The sequence below is a fragment of the Ranitomeya imitator genome, chromosome 3 (genome assembly GCF_032444005.1).
Source record: "Ranitomeya imitator isolate aRanImi1 chromosome 3, aRanImi1.pri, whole genome shotgun sequence".
Taxonomy (NCBI): Eukaryota; Metazoa; Chordata; class Amphibia; order Anura; family Dendrobatidae; genus Ranitomeya; species Ranitomeya imitator.
The window spans coordinates 670,152,840-670,175,228 of NC_091284.1; the positions used below are offsets into that span (position 1 = coordinate 670,152,840).

Below are 22,389 nucleotides of genomic sequence, written 5' to 3' on the forward strand. Positions count from 1 at the left end.
TTTCAAAGTTTGCCCAATTTTTCAGACTGACTGACCTTCATTTCTTAAAGTAATGATGGCCACTCGTTTTTCTTTACTTGGCTGCTTTTTTCTTGCCATAATACAAATTCTAACAGTCTATTCAGAAGGACTATCAGCTGTGTATCCACCAGACAACACAACTGATGGTCCCATTTTATAAAGCAAGAAATCCCACTTATTAAACCTGACAGGGCACACCTGTGAATTGAAAACGATTCTCGGTGACTACCTCTTGAAGCCCATCAAGAGAATGCCAAGAGTGTGCAAAGCAGTCATCAAAGCAAAAGGTGGCTACTTTGAAGAACCTAGAATATAAGATATAATTTCAGTTGTTTCACACTTTTTTGTTAAGTATATAATTCCACATGTGTTAATTCATAGTTTTTGCCTTCAGTGTGAATGTACAATTTTCATAGTCATGAAAATACAGAAAAATCTTTAAATGAGGTGTATCCAAACTTTTGGTCTGTACTGTATATATATATATATATGCTAGATTGTGGCCCGATTCTAACGCATCGGGTATTCTAGAATATGCATGTCCCCGTAGTATATGGACAATGATGATTCCAGAATTCGCGGCAGACTGTGCCCGTCGCTGATTGGTCGAGGCAACCTTTATGATATCATCGTCGCCATGGCAACCATTATGACATCATCGTCGCTGTGCCCATTGCTGATTGGTTGAGGCAACCATTATGACATCATCGTCGCTGTGCCCGTCGCTGATTGGTCGAGGCAACCTTTATGACATCATCGTCGCCATGGCAACCATTATGACATCATCGTCGCTGTGCCCATTGCTGATTGGTCGAGGCCTGGAGGCCTCGACCAATCGGAGACGCAGGAAGTCTACGTCCTTTATGACATCATCTTCGCTGATTGGTCGAGGCCTGGCGGCCTCGACCAATCAGAGGCGCGGGATTTCTACGTCGATACTGTGCCCGTCTCTGATTGGTCGAGGCCTGGCGGCCTCGACCAATCAGAGGGCCGGGATTTCCAGGACAGACAGACAGACAGATAGACGGAAAAACCCTTAGACAATTATATATATAGATGGATAGATAGATATAAAAAATATAGATTTACAGCTCTGGCAAAAAGTAAGAGACCACTGCAAAGTTTTATAAAAATCAGCTTCTCAACATGTCTGACAGCCAGACCATTCCAATATCAGTTGAATTCCAACCAGAGTACACCTCATTCTACTTAATGTGCTTCTGATTAGGTAATCACCTGAACTAAATCTTATTTAACAATGGAAAGTATTAAAAATAACACTGATGTGGTCTTCACAATCCTCTTGCGATAGGACAAGCTGGATGGCAAAACAAGTAAAAGTAATATGCAAAAGTAATAGGAATGAAAAAATAACTTTTAACCATGCCAATGGAGTTGAAAAGAAAAGTCTTGAGTGAGGAAAAGAAGGGCTCAATTCTGGCTTTTCTAGCAGAAGGACAAAGTGAACGTCATGTTGTCTCCATCCTTAACATTTCTAAGACGGAAGTCCATTACAACAAGGTCAAGCAGCAGACATTGGGGACAACGAAGCTACAGACCGGCAGAGGGCAAAAACGACTCTCCACTGACCGGGATGACCGTCATCTTATTCAAATGTCACTCAGCAACCACAGGATGACATCAAGTCACCTACAAAAGGAAAGACAAATGGCAGCTGGGGTGAAGTGCAGGGCAAGAACAGTTCGTTACAGCCTCATAGAGTCAGGACTCAAGTCATGTAAAGCTAAAATAAGCCTTTCATCAATGAGAATTAAAGGAGAACTAGGCTGAAGTTTGCCAAAGATCATAAGGATTGGACCATAGAGGACTGGACTAAGGTAATCTCTGATTAGTCTAATTTTCAGCTTTGCCCAACACCTGGTCATCTAATGGTTAGACAGAGCCCTGGAGAGGCGTACAAGCCACAGTGTCTTGCACCCACTGTGAAATTTGGTGGAGGATCGGTGATGATCAGGGATGCTTCAGCAAGGCTGGAATTGGGCAGGTTGTTCTTGGCGAAGGATGTATGAAGGATGTATGAATCAAGCCGCATACAGGGTTATCCTGGAAAAACAGTTGATTTCTTCTGCTCAGGCAATGTTCCCCAACTCTGAGGACTGTTTTTTTTCTGGCAGGACAATGCGCCATGCCACACAGCTTGGTCAATCAAGGTGTGGATGAAGGACCACCACATCAAATCCCTGTCATGGCCAGCCCAATCTCCGGACCTGAGCCACAATAAAAGGAATGTAATCGAGGAAGATGGATAGTCACAAGAGGTGTTGGACTGGGGTGACACGGACCCACCAATAACATTGATTTTGGGGGGCCCACTTTTCACCTGCATGCAATTATTATACTACCTTCGTTAACAAATTTACCTATATCTCTATATAATAATAAACTGGGTAGCGTGGTTAATGAATGATGAGATGCTGCTTTTTTTTCTGTACAGAGTGAATCAAATGAATTATGCCACGTACTGCCCATACAATGGCGTTGGGGGCCCAGATCTACACAGGGGCCCACCGGGGGAATGCCGCTATTACCTGTTGTGAATTCTGCTCTTGAGTTCCCTCCAGTGGTTGTAGGTGGGAATGCAGTTGTCTCTGAGTCGCAGTCCTGGCCAGGTGTATCTGCTGATTACAATTCTGACTGGGATATTTAGGTGTGCAGGATTCATTAGCCCTTGCCAGTTGTCAATGTTCCTTGTGAAGTGTTGGATCACTTTCTGGCTTCTCCTGCTGGCTGCCAAATTCAGCAAAGATAAGTGTTTGGTTTTTTGTGTCTGTGGCACACTGCTGTGTGCTTGTTTTTGTTTGTATTCCTGCTCTGATTGTAGGATTCGCTGGAGTTGCAGATATACGCTCCTACATCTTTAGTTAGATGTAGGAAGTTTTTGTATATTCTGCTGTGGATATTTTTGAAGGGTTTTAATACTGACCGCACAGAACTCTGTCCTATCCTGTCCTATTTAGCTAGAGTGGCCTCCTGTGCTAAATCCTGTTTTTCTGCCTGTGTATGTTTTTTCCTCTCCGACTCACCGCCAATATTTGTGGGGGGCTGTCTATCCTTTGGGGATCTGCTCTGAGGCAAGATAGTATTCCTATTTCCATCTTTAGGGGTATTTAGTCGTCCGGCTGTGCCGAGGTGTCTAGGATTGTTAGGTACACTCCACGGCTACTTCTAGTTGCGGTGTTAAGTTCAGGATTGCGGTCAGTATAGTGACCACCTTCTCCAGTGAAAGTTCTCATGCTGCTCCAAGGTCACCGGATCATAACAATTACCCTGTGGGCCTGTCCGAGCCTGGTCACAAGCCATCAAACAAAGAAGAACTGCTCAAATTTTTGAGGAGTGGCATAAGGTCTCCCAAAAGCAGTGTGAAAGAATGGTGGAAAGCATGCCAAGACGCATGAAAGCTGTGATTAAAAATCATGGTTATTCCATGAAATATTGATTTCTGAGCTCTTCCTGAGGTAAAACTTGGGGGTTTTTTGCATTATTTGAGGTCTGCAAGCAATGCATTTTTTTGTTATTTTGATCATTTCTCATTTTCAGAAAATAAATACAAAATGTATTGCTTGAAACTTCTGAGGCTTGTTGTCAGTAGTTTATAGAATAAAATAACAATGTACATTTTACTAAAAAATATACGGTACCTATAAAGAGAAAAATCAGACAAACTAAAAATTTTGCAGTGGTCTCTTAATTTTTGCCAGAGCTGTACATATATGTGCACGTGCACTCAGAAACATATGTATATGTATATATATATATATATATATATATATATATATATATATATATATATATATACTGATGCACAAGTCCAATCATTTCTATCTTTGTCACATTTATGCAAGAGTTAATAAACTCCATGTAAACAGGCCTGTTAATTTATCTTTGATGGCACTTGTCGCTCCTACACTCACTGCCCTTAGCAGTATTGGGCCATCACAGTGACAACATGACCATGCACTGTGACAATCACTGGGCACAACACTCATAATCAGAACGGTGTGCTCCATTCAAGACATGCCACTACTGCAAGAGAACCCCATGACATCAAAGCTATTTCACATGGTAAGGGACCTTGGAGGCTTGCATGCAGAGAAGACAAGATGATCATCTTGTCTTCATGTCTGTCTAAACAGATTCAATGGGCTGTCACCAGCCCTCTGTACATAGGGATAGCAGGAAACACATAGGGCTCAATTCAACAAAGCGTTTACACCAGTTTTTTTGGTGTAAATAGATTATTAAAGGTGCATCATTTTGGACCAACTTGAGGCTGTGATAAAAGTAAGTGACTTGGCGTTCTTACGCCATATTTACTCAGCTCAAAAAAAGTGGACAGCGCCGGGGTGGGACAGGGGTGTTCACTAGAAATTTGCGAACTTGTGTCACAGGGCAGAGAAGCCACTTCTGCTAGTGCTGCTAAAAGTGAACTTGTCAGCTAGATAGGATCCTGCCCTGTGTAAAATCGATTTTCCAGTATCTACCTAAATTGTGCTAAAATTGTGTTGCAGTCTCAGGAGTCCCTATTTGCTAATCAAATTTGTTTGGGCAAAACTGTGTTGCAGTGAGGAATCAGAAGACCACATTTTGACTTATAAATCGTTTGACCTAATATAAGGCATCAGGCAGGAGGCCATATTTGCTAATCCAAATAGTTTGTGATAAAACTGTGTTCCAGTGAGGAATCAGAAGGCCACATTTCCTCTTAAAAATTAATTGTTAGGCCTAATATAGGGGTTCAGCCAAGAGTCCCTATTTGCTAATCCAAATTGTTTTTGATAAAACTAGGTTGCAGTGAGGAATCAGAAGGCCAGATTTCCACTTAAAAGTCGTTAAGCCTAATAGAGGGGTTTAGCCAGGAGTCCCTTTTTGCTAATCCAAGTTGTTTGTGATAAAACTGTGTAGCAGTGAGTAGCATAGACCAGACCGTGCACCAGCAGAACAGAGTACAAGTCCGACACTTTGTGAACAGCTAGAGCTAGAGAGGATGGTGCAGGAGTATCTTCAGCTCAATATAAATGCCATCAGGGGAATTTGGATGCTTTTGAATTTTTGTCTTCAAAAATGGAAGAGTGTCTTGAGCTCGCTTGTCACGCCTTGGAAGTTTTGACATGTCCGGCAGCCAGCGTTCTCTCAGAACATGTCTTCAGTGCTGCTGGTGGTGTCTTGACAGGTCAGCACAGCCGGCTGTCCCCTGAAAGTGTTGACCACCTAAATTTCATCAAAATGAACAAGTCTTGGATCTACAATGAGTTTTGCCCCTCAGTCACAGACTGGGTTGACTAGTCGATGGTGTCATTTTTAGTGTCATGCATTGAAATTGATGTCACTTTAGTAGTGTGTGACAATGATTTTTTGAAATGTGACTCCAAATTGGCTCTCCATCTGGTGGATTTCCTGTAGTGGAAGGGGTGTCAGAGGCCTATTATACTGTTTCTACTCTGTGGAAATTGATGCCACTTTAGTGGTGTGTGACACTAATTTTTTTGAAATGTGGAGAATCCAAGTTGGGTCTCCTTCATGTTGTGTTGCCGGTAGCAGTAGGGCTCCCAGAGAGGCAGGCCTGCACTTACTTTCACTCAACTACCTGTGTTTCTATCCTTACATTTTTATACCAATCGTACTCTATGAGACTGATGTTTGTGCAATCTGATTGTGCCAGGGAAAAAAAAATTGGAGCAACAGCATGAGGTATCAAGGCTCCCAGCAAAGAAGGCTTACACTGCTCCCTGGTTACCAGGTCCTCATTGAAACTTCAACTCAAAGCTGTAAATCCTGTCCCAGACCCTGATACCTCATGCATGGCCAATTGCTTCTGCTGTGCCATTAGCAAATTTCTACTGTGGGCCAATTTATGCAATTTTTCATGGTGTCTGCCCCTAATTTTATCTATTGGGCAAGCTTTTTGTAACCCCTTAAGGTGTTGCGTATAGGTTTGGTTTGGCATCCCATTGAATCTAATGGCTTCCGGGTACTTTTGTCGTACCGTTCGGCAAACCGAACCTTGAAAGGTTTGCGCATAAGTGTTCACTACTCTACAAATCTTATTTCAGCAGGGACTGGAATAGGTTTCCAGTTGTGTATGCCACTCTTCTGTATGAGCCTCTTCATGAATCAGGATTGTGTTACTCCAGCACATCTCTTCATCAAGATCGGCGTGAAATAAAAAAGCAATGAAATTTTTTTTTATAAAAACATAAAAAATTTGAAATGCCTACCTTCCCCTTAAAAAATAAACTCATTTTGCTTGAGCATCAAGTCATGGCATGGCCAATAAGATGCAATATTATATTTAAATAATCAAGTATATTCTGAGAAAACATAGTTAAAAAAAATGGTAAAGGACTATACGGATACAACTGACTAGTCTAATAACGTCCCTGCACGGCTTCTCCCAATCCAATTGATTACCAGTTTTCTCACTTGTGTGTACATGTTTGAAGCAGGAATACAAAAAAAAAATTCTGTTGCAAAGCAATTTTTCTGTTCCTTAGTGTCTCCGATCCGTGCCAGTGCAGAATTATGGATAGTTATTTCATTATGACGACATAAAAATCATTGGTATCTGCTGCACATCACCCCGAGTAAACAGAACATGTGCTGCCAATAACATGATGCTGTATGGAGCCAGAACGATTAAATTAACGATTGTTCTGCTCCCATTAGTACTCAGGGGCCAAAATCAACCTGTCGAAATTGGCCTTTAGAGTAGATTCTGTGTGTACTGCGGAATAGATATCCTTATGTGGATTTTCAGGAGTGTAGAAACATTGTCTAATATTTTATTATTCTGAGATCTGCCAAAGGCAGCAGGGACATCACTTATTATTCTTCCAAGTGGCAAACTATGGAATTCATAGAGATATTCCTTTAACTCCACTCAAAGATACAAAAATGAGAATGGAGTTGCATCTAGAAACTGAGCTGCAAGTGCCCATGGCTCATCAGCTGCGGCATAGTTTCCTATTAAAGCTAATGGACTAATCATGCTGCTGCAAAGCATCATGTGCGAACAATCGATTGACTGGGATCCCGGAGCCAGATAACAAGTGATTAGATCATCATTGGGGAGCTGCCAATTGAAATGAGCTTGTTCTGATTAACCCTGGTCACAGTAGTAACTAGAGGTGCACCAGACTGTGAGCACCCCTCTAACAGATCCTCATATCTCAGCCCCCTGGCCCTAGTTAGTCTTACCAATTTTGAGTCAAAGGGTTATTCTTTTGTTTGTTAATGGTCAAAGTTAAAAAGTTTTTTTAAAAACGTATTTTACATTTTACTTGCCATTTAAAATCCTCTCCATTCTCACGAACTGAAGGATATTTAATGTTACTGTTTACTGCTGGTTGCATAGGTTAAGCATTGCTCTAAATCTGGCTGGAGCGCACTGTCTCTTTCTGGACAGAACCAGTGTCTCCTGCGCTCCTCTGACGCTGCATAGACAGAACCAGTGTCTCCTGCACTCCTCTGACGCTGCACAGACTGATCCAGTGTCTTCTGCGCTCCTCTGATGCTGCACAGACTGATCCAGTGTCTCCTGCACTCCTCTGATGCTGCACAGACTGATCCAGTGTCTCCTGCGCTCCTCTGACGCTGCACAGACTGATCCAGTGTCTGCTGCGCTCCTCTGATGCTGCACAGACCGATCCAGTGTCTCCTGCGCTCCTCTGACGCTGCACAGACCGATCCAGTGTCTCCTGCTCTCCTCTGACACTGCACAGACTGATCCAGTGTCTCCTGCGCTCCTCTGACGCTGCACAGACAGATCCAGTGTCTCCTGCGCTCCTCTGATGCTGCACAGACTGATCCAGTGTCTCCTGCGCTCCTCTGACTCTGCACAGACTGATCCAGTGTCTCCTGCGCTCCTCTGATGCTGCACAGACTGATCCAGTGTCTCCTGCGCTCCTCTGACTCTGCACAGACTGATCCAGTGTCTCCTGCGCTCCTCTGACGCTGCACAGACTGATCTAGTGTCTCCTGCGCTCCTCTGACGCTGCACAGACTGATCTAGTGTCTCCTGCGCTCCTCTGACGCTGCACAGACCGATCCAGTGTCTCCTGCGCTCCTCTGACGCTGCACAGACTGATCCAGTGTCTCCTGCGCTCCTCTGACGCTGCACAGACTGATCCAGTGTCTCCTGCGCTCCTCTGACGCTGCACAGACTGATCTAGTGTATCCTGCGCTCCTCTGACGCTGCACAGACTGATCCAGTGTCTCCTGCGCTCCTCTGACGCTGCACAGACCGATCCAGTGTCTCCTGCGCTCCTCTAACGCTGCACAGACTGATCTAGTGTCTCCTGCGCTCCTCTGACGCTGCACAGACTGATCCAGTGTCTCCTGCGCTCCTCTGACGCTGCACAGACTGATCTAGTGTCTCCTGCGCTCCTCTGACGCTGCACAGACTGATCTAGTGTCTCCTGCGCTCCTCTGACGCTGCACAGACTGATCTAGTGTCTCCTGCGCTCCTCTGATGCTGCACAGACAGATCCAGTGTCTCCTGCGCTCCTCTGACTCTGCACAGACTGATCCAGTGTCTCCTGCGCTCCTCTGATGCTGCACAGACTGATCCAGTGTCTCCTGCACTCCTCTGATGCTGCACAGACTGATCCAGTGTCTCCTGCGCTCCTCTGATGCTGCACAGACAGATCCAGTGTCTCCTGCGCTCCTCTGATGCTGCACAGACTGATCCAGTGTCTCTTGCGCTCCTCTAACGCTGCACAGACTGATCTAGTGTCTCCTGCGCTCCTCTGACGCTGCACAGACTGATCTAGTGTCTCCTGCGCTCCTCTGACGCTGCACAGACTGATCTAGTGTCTCCTGCGCTCCTCTGATGCTGCACAGACAGATCCAGTGTCTCCTGCGCTCCTCTGATGCTGCACAGAAAGATCCAGTGTCTCCTGCGCTCCTCTGATGCTGCAGAAGCAAAACTGCCTCTACTGCATGGGGGGGGGGGACTGCACAGATCAGGCCAACAGTGCTATATTGCCGCTAATTTGAACTGTCAAGCAGGAGCACATCAGTCCACAGGAAACCTAGTGAAGGGAGAGCTTTTGGAGAAAATCGGACAATCCCTTTTAATGCCCACACATTTCCATATTGTGGGAATGTAAGTCCGCAAGGACAGGGTCCTCTCCCCTCTGTACCAGTCTGTCACTGTAAATTTGTTTACTGTAAATGATATCTATAACCCTGTATATAACCCCTTTTCACATGTACAGCACCATGGAATTAATGGTGCTATATAAATTAATAATAAAAATTTAAACAAGCTTTTTGTCTCTTCATTTAATTAGGAAGCATATGTTTCCATATGAAATAATCGACTCTTACCCCTAACAAATAGTTGATGTTTCAGGAGGAACATAAAGTTGTCTTTGCATTTCAAGTAAAAGGCCATTCATGTACCGTAATTCATGGCTGACTGGAGTCCACCACTGTTGGTAGCTATCTGTCTGATAGAGGGGAGTCTCGATACAAGACTTCTTCTGTGAAATCCATATGCCCTAGTAGAGCTTACTGTGAGCCACAAATTGGCATGGAATACATCACTTCTATGTTAGCCATAGCAAATTAGTGTATGATTTATAAAACCTAAAACGGTGTAAATGATGATGATTGTTGAGCAGAAGTGAAGAACGGTTGACCAGTAATTGACTTTAGAAAGTTGCTGGTCTTCAATCTTAGGTTCTGCAGTGGTATCTTCACATTCTCCTGGTGACAGGGTAAACTACGCATGATAAATACACCTGTAGGACCATCCAGACCTAATGCTGTGTTTAGTACATAGTGGCTGTAGCTGGCCTAGCATTGTAAAGCTTGCATGATAGCATTAACAAATCAGAGCCTTAGGTCTTGCCAGACGGTGTAATCCTATCGCTAGCTGATGTGCTCATACTACTTTATGAGTAGATTTTGACATCAGCTCATTTATCACTCAAAGTTAATGGTTGCAAGAGTGTTTGCCTGTTATTTGCAGCCCTACTGTACTGCTGAGACAGACCTGTAATCCTCTGAGAGCCTATTACCTCAGGAGGAAAGCTTGAGATGGAGGAGGGGAGCATAGACGGCTTTGTCATCCTACTGATCTGTGGGCAAATTAAGAGCACACAATGGATGATGGCTCAGATGTGGAACGTGTATATGGAGGCGATCTCTCACAGCATAGAGACGTTAGAACTGTGCGTTGTGAATTTGTTTTAGAGCTTGAATATTGAATTAAAATTTAATAAGTTGTACTTCCGTTACAATGATGCATTTCTACCTTCTCATCTGTAATACTGCGTAGTACTACTGACTATTTGTATTGTGGTAGTTAGAAGCTCAAGGAACACAATGGTAAAATGGTAAAAGAGTGCCTAGTTTGAGAGACACATGGGGGATCACTTGTAGGAAAAAGTCCTTTGTGCATTTCGGTATGCCCCCTCCAAACCTTTTTCTTGACTTGTAACTGTTTGCCTTTACTAAAATGAGATTGGCAGGCTTCTGCTCCAGACATCTTATATGACCTTTAATGGGGAAAATTTATTAATAATGACGGTTTATTTGCCAGTCTAAGAAAAAAAAAGATTATTGAAGTAAATTGGAGGAAATTGTACTAAATGTATTAAAAGACAGATGCAACTGAAAAACGCGATCTCTTTTTAATTTCTCTGTCCTCCGATGTGATCGCACATCGGAGGACAGAGAAAAGGGGTCACAGGTGGCCCCCCAATACTTACCTATCTCCCCCGATGCTCCTCGTGTCTCCCGGTGGGCGCCGCCATCTTCAAAATGGCGGTCGCATGCGCAGTGCGCCCGCCGGCCGGCCCCGCGAGAATCTTTGGGGTCTCGGCTGCCGGGGGTAGCCGAGACCCCAAAGAGCATGATCGGGTTCGGTTTTACCGACCCCTGTTTTGCGATCGCCGGTAATTAACTGTTTACCGGCGACCGCAAAAAAAAAAAAGTCCAAGTGTAATTCTCTGTCCTCTGATGTGATCGCACATCAGAGGACAGAGAAATAGGGGGATTCGGGGACCCTGCCATACTCACCTGTGTCCCTGGATCCTCCTGCTGCTCCTCCTGGCCGCCGGCATCTTCTGGGCAAAAGAAAATGGCGGGCGCATGTGCAGTGCGCCCGCCATCTGTCTCCATCTGCCGGCCGGCAGGAGAAGAGCAGTTGGGGCTAAAATTAGGGGTAGGGTTAGGGGTAGGGTTAGGGCTAGGGTTAGGGGTAGGGTTAGGGGTAGGGTTAGGGCTAGGATTAGGGTTAGGGCTAAATTTAGGGTTAGGGTTGGGGCTAAATTTAGGGTTAGGGTTGGGGCTAAATTTAGAGTTAGGGTTGGCGCTAAATTTAGGGTTAGGCTTCTTTCACACTTACGTCGGTACGGGGCCGTCGCAATGCATCGGCCCGACATACCGACGCACGTTGTGAAAATTGTGCACAACGTGGGCAGCGGATGAAGTTTTTCAACGCATCCGCTGCCCAATCTATGTCCTGGGGAGGAGGGGGCGGAGTTACGGCCACGCATGCGCGGTCAGAAATGGCGGATGCGATGTACAAAAAAAGTTACATTGAACGTTTTTTGTGCTGACGGTCCGCCAAAACACTGATCCAGTGCATGACGGACGCGACGTGTGGCCATCCGTCACGATCCGTCGGCAATACAAGTCTATGGGCAAAAAACGCATCCTGCGGGCACATTTGCAGGATCCGTTTCTTGTCCAAAACGACGGATTGCGACGGATGCCAAACAACGCAAGTGTGAAAGTAGCCTTAGGGCTAGGGTTAGGGTTGGGGCTAAAGTTAGGGCTAGGGTTGGGGCTAAAGTTAGGGTTAGAGTTGGGATTAGGGTTAAGGTTTGGATTAGGGTTGGTATTAGGGTTAGGGTTGGCATTAGGGTTACGCTTGGGATTAGGGTTAGGTTTGGGATTAAGGTTAGGGTTGTGATTAGGTGTGTATTGGGATTAGGGTTAGGTTTGAGGTTAGGGTTGAGATTAGGATTAGGGGTGTGTTGGATTTAGGGTTTTGATTAGGGTTATGGTTAGGGTTGACATTAGGGTTGTTTTGGGGTAAGGGTTGTGATTATGGTTAGGGTTAGTGATTAGGATTATTGATCAGGTTGGGATTAGGGTTAGGGGTGTGTTGGGGTTAGGGTTGGACCTAGAATTGGGGGGTTTCCACTGTTTAGGTACATCAGGGGGTCTCCAAACACGATAGCCAATTTTGCGCTCAAAAAGTAAAATGGTGCTCCCTCCCTTCTGAGCTCTGCCGTGCGCCCAAACAGTGGGTTACCCCCACATATGGGGCATCAGCATACTCGGGATAAATTGGACAACAACTTCTGGGGTCCAATTTCTCTTGTTACCCTTGTGAAAATAAAAACTTGGGGGCTACAAAATCCTTTTTGTGGAAAAATATATATATATATTTTTTTTTATGACTCTGCATTCTAAACTTCTGTGAAGCACTTGGGCATTCAAAGTTCTCACCACACATCTATATAAGTTCCTTGGGGGGGTCTAGTTTCCAAAACGGGGTCACTTGTGGGGGGTTACTACTGTTTAGGTACATCAGGGGCTCTGCAAACGCAACATAATGCCCACAGACCATTCTATCTAAGTCTGCATTTCAAAACGGCGCTCCTTCCCTTCCGAGCTCTGCCGTGCGCCCAAACAGTGGTTTACCCCCACATATGGGGCATCAGCATACTCAGGATAAATTGGACAACAACTTTAGTGGTCCAATTTCTCCTGTTACCCTTGTGAAAATAAAAACTTGGGGGCTACAATATCTTTTTTGTGAAAAAAAAATATTTTTTATTTTCACGACTCTGCATTCTAAACTTCTGTGAAGCACTTGGGCATTCAAAGTTCTCACCACACATCTAGATAAGTTCCTTGGGGGTCTAGTTTCCAAAATGGGGTCACTTGTGGGGGGGTTACTACAGTTTAGGTACATCAGAGGCTCTGCAATCGCAACATAATGCCCACAGACCATTCTATCAAAGTCTGCATTCCAAAAAGGCGCTCCTTCCCTTCCGAGCTCTGCCGTGCGCCCAAACAGTGGTTTACCCCCACATATGGCGCATCAGCGTACTCGGAATAAATTGGACAACAACTATTGCAGTCCAATTTCTCTTGTTACCCTTGTGAAAATAAAAACTTGGGGGCTACAATATCTTTTTTGTGGAAAAAAAAATATTTTTTATTTTCACGACTCTGCATTCTAAACTTCTGTGAAGCATTTGGGCATTCAAAGTTCTCACCACACATCTAGATAAGTTCCTTGGGGGGTCTAGTTTCCAAAATGGGGTCACTTGTGGAGGGTTTCTACTGGTTAGGTACATCAGGGGCTCTGAAAACGCAACATAATGCCCGCAGACCATTCTATCAAAGTCTGCATTCCAAAACGGCGCTCCTTCCTTCCGAGCTCTGCCATGCACCCAAACAGTGGTTTACCCCCACATATGGGGTACCAGCATACTCAGGACAAATTGGACAACAACTTTTGGGGTCCAATTTCTCTTGTTACCTTTGTGAAAATAAAAACTTGGGGGCTAAAAAATCTTTTTTGTGGAAAATAAAAATATTTTTTATTTTCACGACTCTGCATTATAAACTTCTGTGAAGCACTTGGGCATTCAAAGTTCTCACCACACATCTAGATACGTTCCATGGGGGGTCTAGTTTCCAAAATGGGGTCACTTGTGGGGGATTTCTACTGTTTAGGCACATCAGGGGCTCTCCAAACGCGACATGGCGTCCGATCTCAATTCCAGCCAATTCTACATTGAAAAAGTAAAACGGCACTCTTTCTCTTCCAAGCTCTGCGGTGCGCCCAAACAGTGGTTTACCCCCACATATTGGGTATCGACGTACTCAGGAGAAATTGCACAACAACTTTAGTGGTCTAATTTCTCCTGTTACCCTTGTGAAAATAAAAATTTGTGGGCAAAAAGATAATTTTTGTAGAAAAAATGCGATTTTTTTTTTTCACGGCTCTACATTATAAACTTCTGTGAAGCACATGGGGGTTCAAAGTGCTCACCACACATCTAGATAAGTTCCTTAAGGGGTCTAGTTTCCAAAATGGGGTCACTTGTGGGGGGTTTCTACTGTTTACGCACATCAGGGGCTCTCCAAACGCGACATGGCGTCCAATCTCAATTCCAGCCAATTCTACATTGAGAAAGTAAAACGGCACTCCTTCACTTCTAAGTTCTGCGGTGCACCCAAAAAGTGGTTTATCCCCACATATGGGGTATTGGCGTATTCAGGAGAAATTGCATAACAAAATTTATGGTTACATTTCTGTTTTTACACTTGTGAAAATAAAAAAAATGGTTCTGAATTAAGATGTTTGCAAAAAAAAGTTAAATGTTCATTTTTTCCTTCCACATTGTTTCAGTTCCTGTGAAGCACGTAAAGGGTTAATAAACTTCTTGAATGTGGTTTTGAGAACCTTGAGGGGTGCAGTTTTTAGAATGGTGTCACACTTCATTATTTTCTATCATATAGACCCCTCAAAATGACTTCAAATGTGATGTGGTCCCTAAAAAAAAATGGTGTTGTAAAAATGAGAAATTGCTGGTCAACTTTTAACCCTTATAACTCCCTAACAAAAAAAAAAATTTGTTTCCAAAAGTGTGCTGATGTAAAGTAGACATGTGGGAAATGTTATTTATTAACTATTTTTCATGACATATCTCTCTGATTTAAGGGAATAAAAATACAAAATTTGAAAATTGCAAAATTTTAAAAATTTTCGCCATATTTCCGTTTTTTTCATAAATAGTCGCAAGTAATATCGAAGAAATGTTACCACTAACATGAAGTAAAATATGTCACGAAAACAATCTCAGAATCAGTGGGATCCGTTGAAGCGTTCCAGAGTTATAACCTCATAAAGTGACAGTGGTCAGAATTGCAAAAATTGGCTCGGTCATTAAGTACCAAATTGGCTCTGTCACTAAGGGGTTAAGGAACATGAAGAAAAGTGAGTGGTATTTTCTCCTCAAAGGCATGGAGGAACAATAGCTGCTGTTCCCTTCACAGTGTCATAAATAAGACCACAATGCAACAGGAACAATCCCACAATGCCCTAGGAACTTCCCATAATACATTGCAAATTAAACTAGAATCTATGCATTAAACTGCCAGCAGATGGTGCTGTTACCTTACAATATGAAATATAGGAAGGCTTAATATTATTATTATTATTATTATTTATTTATATAGCACCATTGATTCCATGGTGCTGTACGTGAGAAGGGGTTACATACAAGTTACAAATATCACATACAGTAAACAAACTACACACAAAAATACAATGTCTGTAATAACGGAGACATAAAAAAATATAACTACACTTTCTAGACAGCAATTGTCAGGCTGGACAGAACACTACATGTGTACAAGATCAGAGCCACCATCATCACATGAATGCAGTGCCAGAACCAACATGAGTGCACAAATGCAGCATCAGAACTACCGTCAGTATATGAATGCAGTGCCAGAACCAACATCAGTGCACGAATGCAGCATCAGAACTACCATCAGTACATGAATGCAGTGTCAGAACCACCGTCAGTACATGAATGCAGCGGCAAGCCATCGTCAGTACATGAATGCAGCGGCATAACCACCATCAGTACATGAATGCAGCGGCAAGCCATCGTCAGTACATGAATGCAGCAGCATAACCACCATCAGTATATGAATGCAGCGGCAGAACCGCCGTCAGTGCGTGAATGCAGCGGCATAGCCATCGTCAGTACATGAATGCAGCGGCATAACCACCGTCAGTACATGAATGCAGCGGCATAACCACCGTCAGTACATGAATGCAACGGCAGAACCACCATTAGTACAAGAATAAATCACCAATCTTAGTACAGCAATCAATTGCAATGTCAGGTCAGCCCCATGTACAATTGTATCTCATTAACCTACAACTCTCAGTATATTTTTAACAATGTTAAGGAGATATTAAGCGTTGTTGTTAACAGTCATCATCAGACTGTGGGCCATGCAGGAACCACAGCACTGATGAAACGTAGTCAGTGTATCACAAATAAACAATTACATCCAGGTACCTTATATTTAACATCTTCTCTGATTGAAGTTCCCATCACTTTGTCTCCATGTAGCATAGATGCCATGATGAGATTTAATGCCCAGAGGTTGTCTCTGCAAACTTCCTCTTCTCCATCTTCAGCAACAATTCCTGACACGGTGCCTTTAAAAAATTTAAGTATCATTATACTGCCCCATAAATAAAGAAAATCTTCTATGCTGTGAGTCTGAATAAATAATTGCCTGTGCTTCCTGCACAAAATATCCATCCCCACACAGGCCCTCCGCAAAAATTCCATGCCACACACTGCCACTTTAAAATGTCCCACCCACACTGCACTTCTCCAAAATATCCCCACACACTACTCCTCTGCAAAATACCCCCCACATTACCCTTCTGCAAAATATCCCCCTACACTGCCCCTCTGCAAAATATCCCCCCACGCACACACATACACTACACCTCTGTAAAGTATCCATAGCACATTGCCCCTCTTAATAAAGTACCACCCCACCATCACCTCTCACAAAATTATTTCCCCTTTCAATATTGTCGCCTCCATTTTGGGCCCTCACAGTAACATTAAGCCCTCCTCACCTTGTCTACACTAATAAGGCATTCAATCTTTGACTCCCTGGTGGAACCCTTACCATTGGCCGTGCCGTCTCTTCTCCTCTGCGGCGCTTTGGTGCCAATAGCAGTGTGATGACGTCAGTAGCATACTGACCTCATCACACTGCTGTATGACTGGGCTGGGACTGACAAGCGCTATGCGCAGGTGGGTTACTATCCCTCTGTTGAGCACAGCCAAGATGAATAAAGAAAGAAGGGATTTCATCCAGCACTCCAAACCAGTGAGTAAAAATCAAAAAACATTATTGAGGCATTTCGAGCCATGATTTAAAACAGAACATAAAATGCCATTTTATGTTCTGTTTTTAATCATGAATAATGAAAATGGAAATCTGTAGATAAAATCCAAGCTGCTGACAAGATGTAGGTCCAGATGTTTTTGAAGTAAAAGATGGTGGTTTATTCAACGCCTTTCGAGTCCAGGTGACTTCTTCCTCAGGAGATAACCACATGCATGTTGCATGTGGTTGTCTCCTGAGGAAGAAGTCACTTGGACCTCGAAACGCCTTAAATAAACCACCATATTTTACTTCAAATACATCTGGACCTACATCTTGTCAGTAGCTTGGATTTTATCAACAGATTTCCATTTTCATTGTACCTGATACGGTCACTTGCTGACCTGTGGATCTGCTGTAGCTGACATCTCCATGATATCTACACGCCTTAATAAAGGGATCTTTCAGGTTAGTATAATCTGAGTATGTGCCTTAAATATCCATTGAATAAGACCCTATTTGCGCTGATCTATCCTGCAGTTTCTTCGTTTTTAATCATGGCTTGACATGTCTCAATAAAGTTTTTGGATTTTTACTCACCGGGTTGGAGTGCTGGACGGAATCCCTTCTTTCTTCATTCATGTGTTCAAATGTATTTGCGTCTGAAAGCCGTGAATACATGTGAATATAAGAATGAGCAGGTACATCCCAGACAGCTCCGTGGGCCGCACAACATCAATTGGCGGCCACGGGCTATTTGTGGTGCAGGTATGTTTTAAAGTCAGAACATTAAAGGGAATCTGTCACCCCAAAATTCGCCTATAAGCTAAGACCATCGGCATCAGGGGCTTATCTACAGCATTCTGTAATGCTATAAATAAGCACCCAATGTATCCTGAAAGAGAAGAAAAGCAAGTTACCATAGATTATACTCGCCCAGGGGCGGTCCTGGTGCGGTCCGGTCCGATGGGTGTCGTGGTCCTGGTCCAGCGCCTCCCATCTTCATACGATGACTTCTTCCTGTCGTGGCTCCTGTGTAGGCATACTTTATCTGCCCTGTTGAGGGCAGAGCAAAGTACTGCAGTGCGCAGGCCCTGGGAAAGGTCAGAGAGACCCGGCGACTGCGCACCGCAGTACTTTGCTCTGCCCTGAACAGGGCAGATAAAGTATGCCTGCGCCGGAGCCGCGGCAAGAAGCAAAGAAGAGGACGTCATCGTATGAAGATGGGAGGCGCTGGACCCGGACCGCGACGCCCATTCGGACTGGACCGCACCGGGCCCGCCCCTGGATGAGTATAACATTACTTGTTTTTCTTATCTTTCAGGTTACATCAGGGGCTTATCTACAGCATTACATAATGCTGTAGATAAGCCCCTGATGCCGGTGGCCTTAGCTTATAGGCGAATTTTGGGGTGACAGATTCCCTTTAAATCTCCTCTTCCAGTGAGCATATGTTGAATTTACATCACAATACGTGATATGGTGAAAGCCATAATAGATTTGTCATTTACCATGGCCGCTAAGGGTACACAACGTTCATTTCTTCAACCTTTGTCATGCATGATGCACACATTTAAAATGTGCGCAACTTTCGAGCGTTTGCAAGTTTTTTTATTCACACTGTGAATATGAATAGAAAGGAAATTAGATATAGCAAATATACTTTAGAAAATGTAAATTCACAATTAATATCTGATGGAGGGTTGCTTTAACAATCATTCTCATTTTAAAGAGTAAAGTTTGGTTTAACATTACCAAAGAATAGGTAATAACTTATAGATTTGTGGCTGTCCAACCTCTGAGATCTCCACCAATTGTCAGAACGGGCAACTTTTGTGTCATTCTGCTGCAATGCAGTTAGGTGCAGGCTTCACTAGATGGCAGTAGAGAGGAAGCAGGTCTGTACCTAAACAATGCTAACCTGCATTGCAACAGTGAGGCTACCACATGTAGCAGCAAAATAGTCAAAACAAATCGGGTCAAATCCTAGACTGTAGCGCAGTACCAAAGGAATAAGCAAACTCACGGTCAGAGACAAGCCAGGAGGTCAGTAACGTTCAGGAGCGGATAAGACTAAGGACAGAAACAGGTCAGGATACATGCCAAGTCAAACCAAGGATCTACACACTAAATGGAAACACAGAGTCAAGACAGGAACAGGGGAAAACAGAGACACGGGTTTGGACAGCAAATGCAGCAGAACAAATAGGAGCAATCAGAGTCAGCTACAGCAGCACTAGGCAGAAACTATAACTGACATGATCTGCAGGACACAGGGGGGGCTTAATAGCAAACCTGAGACCAGACTGAGGCTGAGAAAAGTTAACCCCTGACATAATCAGACCAGGAAAGGGGAAGACAGGACTCAAAACCCAGTCTGGATCATGACATTTTGCACATTGATCACCTTTCTACTCTTCTTTACACCATTTATTAGTTGGTAACCTTAACTCCACTACATTTCTCCAAATTGTGGCTCAATGAAACACAACAAGTCCATAGATACACACATCCAATAGAGAACGGTCCTTTCATTATATGGCTTATGGGTGTATTCTTTCAATTACTACATATGATTTAGTACATTGCCCTGTATGAAGAAGTATTAATTATTGATAAAGTTTTGTCAGTATTGTATACCTGGCAATAGACCAATTGAAAATAAAGATTAACCATATTAAATACACCAAGGGACAGCTAACACGCCTCTTAGAATAGTGTCCTATTTGCGAAAAAAAAACACAGCAACGCAAACGCCGAATATCCATGATCTATGATAAGCCTTCAGAATAATATTTCATCTTCCTATTTTGATTGTGAATTGTCATCATTTTAGAATAAAATTTAATAATGATTCCTAATGTTTACACGTAATTCAAGTTGACTGTATCCAATCACGTTTTCTGCGATACTTATTGTGAGGGATCATTATTGCTTGTGGAATATAAACTTTGCTTATCTTGCACATTTGTGAATTGTTCATCTTTGTTATATAAAGATAAAAATACAATTTTTACACATCTATTTTTAAAAATGCTGAAATTTGCAGAGTACCAGAAAAAAGTACTATCATTTATTCTACAGCAGAGATTAAGGAACTTTTGTTCGTGATGGGAACAGGTCCAGCCAAGAATCTGTGCTTTGTTAAAACATTGTCCTAGGATCTGGTTGTGTGTGGAAGCTGTTACATTGGGATTTGAAGCATATGATGTAGGATCAGTCTTAAAGTGAATGTGTTGTAAAATAATAAAATTTTTTCAATATGATATATCTACTATATAATTGTCTAAGGGTCACTTCCGTCTTTCTGTCCTTCTGTCTGTCTGTCTTTCTTTCTGTCACGGATATTCATTGGTCGCTGCCTCTGTCTGTCATGGAATCCAAGTCGCTGATTGGTCATGGCAAAACGCCCATGACCATTGCCACGACCAATCAGCAACGGGCGCAGTCCGGCGGCAACATGGTCGCTCCTTCCTCCCCGCAGTTAGTGCCCGCTCCGTACTCCCCTCCATTCAGCCCTCACACAGGGTTAATGGCAGTGCTAATGGACCGCGTTATGCCACGGTGTAACGCACTCCATTAACGCTGCTATCAACCCTGTGTAACCAACTTTTTCACTATTGATGCTGCCTATGTATCTAAGATCTAATGTTTAAAAATAATAAATAAAAAACATAAAAAAGAATCATATACTCACATTCCGGCGCCTTTCCCGCACCTCGCAACGCTCCGGTAACCGCTCCATGCAAGCGGCAGGTTCCGGTGGCAAGGATGGTATGCGACAAGGACCTGCCATGACGTCACGGTCATGTGACCGTGACGTCATCACAGGTCATGCGCCCATACCAACCCTGGGACCGGAAGCTGCCGTGTGCACCGCACACAGGCGCCAGGACTTCAACGGAGGGTGAGTATATGTTTATTTTTTATTTTAAGTCTGTATACTACATGGCTCTGTGCTGTATACTCTGTGGCTGTGCAATATACTAGGTGGCTGGGAAATATACTACGTGTCTGGGCAATATACTACGTGGCTGGGCAATATACTACGTGGCTGGGCAATATACTACGTGGCTGGGCAATATACTACGTGGACATGCATATTCTAGAATACCCGATGCGTTAGAATCGGGCCACCATCTAGTATATGTATATTTAAAATGCATGAAAAGAATACTTTAATATTTATATATTTTACTATTAGTACTGTGCAAACGTTTTAGGCAGGAATGGAAAAAAATGCTGCAAAGTAAAACCACTTTCAAAAATAGAAGTGTTAATGGTTTATTCTTTTTATTAATAAACAAAATCCAAATGGTCACATCCAATATTGATTTGATTTAGATTTCTTTTTTGTTTACTAACGTTGTACTTTAATTGAAAGGATTCTTACTTTGTAGCATTTTTTACATACGGTACCTACCAACATTTTTTGCACAGTTCTAAATTATATAGAGGAAGAGAAAGAGCAATATAGAGAAAAGGAGAGGAGAGGACGCCATTTATGATCACAGTTTATTTTAGACAGTCTGAAGTTCTCCAGATTTATCAGTGGTTCACGAGGTTTGGAAATGTAGCCCTTTTTTAGACTATTGGTGATGGCACTGTGATATACAGAGCATGTAGCTAAGTACGGCTATTATCTCCCTTGTGTTGGTGGATGGTAGTGTCGCTCACTAGGAATCTTCTTTCCACCCACTATTTACACAACGCCGTGGCCCTTCACCTCTTAGATACCGTCTGCCTTCTCCACGACTTGTGTTGCCAGAAGCTGGCAATGTAAAGATTACAGTGTTCAGGTCCTGGTCTGCGTGGGCTCAGCAGGTGAAGTGGAGCCCAGTGCATCGCGTTGAGCTGCACCATACTTCTCCTGTAATCCACTTGGGTCCAAAAATATTTGGACAGTAACTCGTGTTTTGGTATGAAAACATATTCAATATGCAGATATAATCAACATGGCCTTGAAGTGCAGACTCTCAGCTTTAATTTGAGGGTTTTCACATCCTAAGTGGAGTAAGAGTATAGGAATGACGTCTCTTCAATATGTAGCTGCCTCTTTTTAAAGGGACCAAAAGTAATTGGACAGTTTTATCAAGCTGTATCTGCTTTGTGGAATAGTTAATTACTTGCACATTACACAGAAGCAAATTCATATCGCAGCCCGTAGTTGAAATAAAATACATAAAGTAGAAAAAAAAACACTAGATCAGCAATTTTCTTTTTTTTAGAAAAGTACTTTTTTTCAGACACACACATCATTTTAAAAAAAATCACTTCCTTTGAACACTGGGACAAATTTCATGAAAACACTCAATTTCTGTAGCTTTTCTGGGTTTTACTTGAGAGGATGGATAACTTTGGCAGTTCTACCTTTTTTTGGCTGCTTTTGGGTGGATCTCGTTACTGACACAGGGTCAGGAGAGGCTTCATGCACATGGAGCCTCT

At 43.2% G+C, this 22,389-nt stretch overlaps 1 protein-coding gene across 2 annotated transcripts in view; it reads left to right on the top strand.

Moving 5' to 3' along the window:
• CACNB3 (calcium voltage-gated channel auxiliary subunit beta 3) overlaps positions 1–22,389 on the top strand; it is a 236,927-nt gene that overhangs the window by 163,000 nt on the left and 51,538 nt on the right. The gene's annotated exons all lie outside the window — the stretch shown is intronic.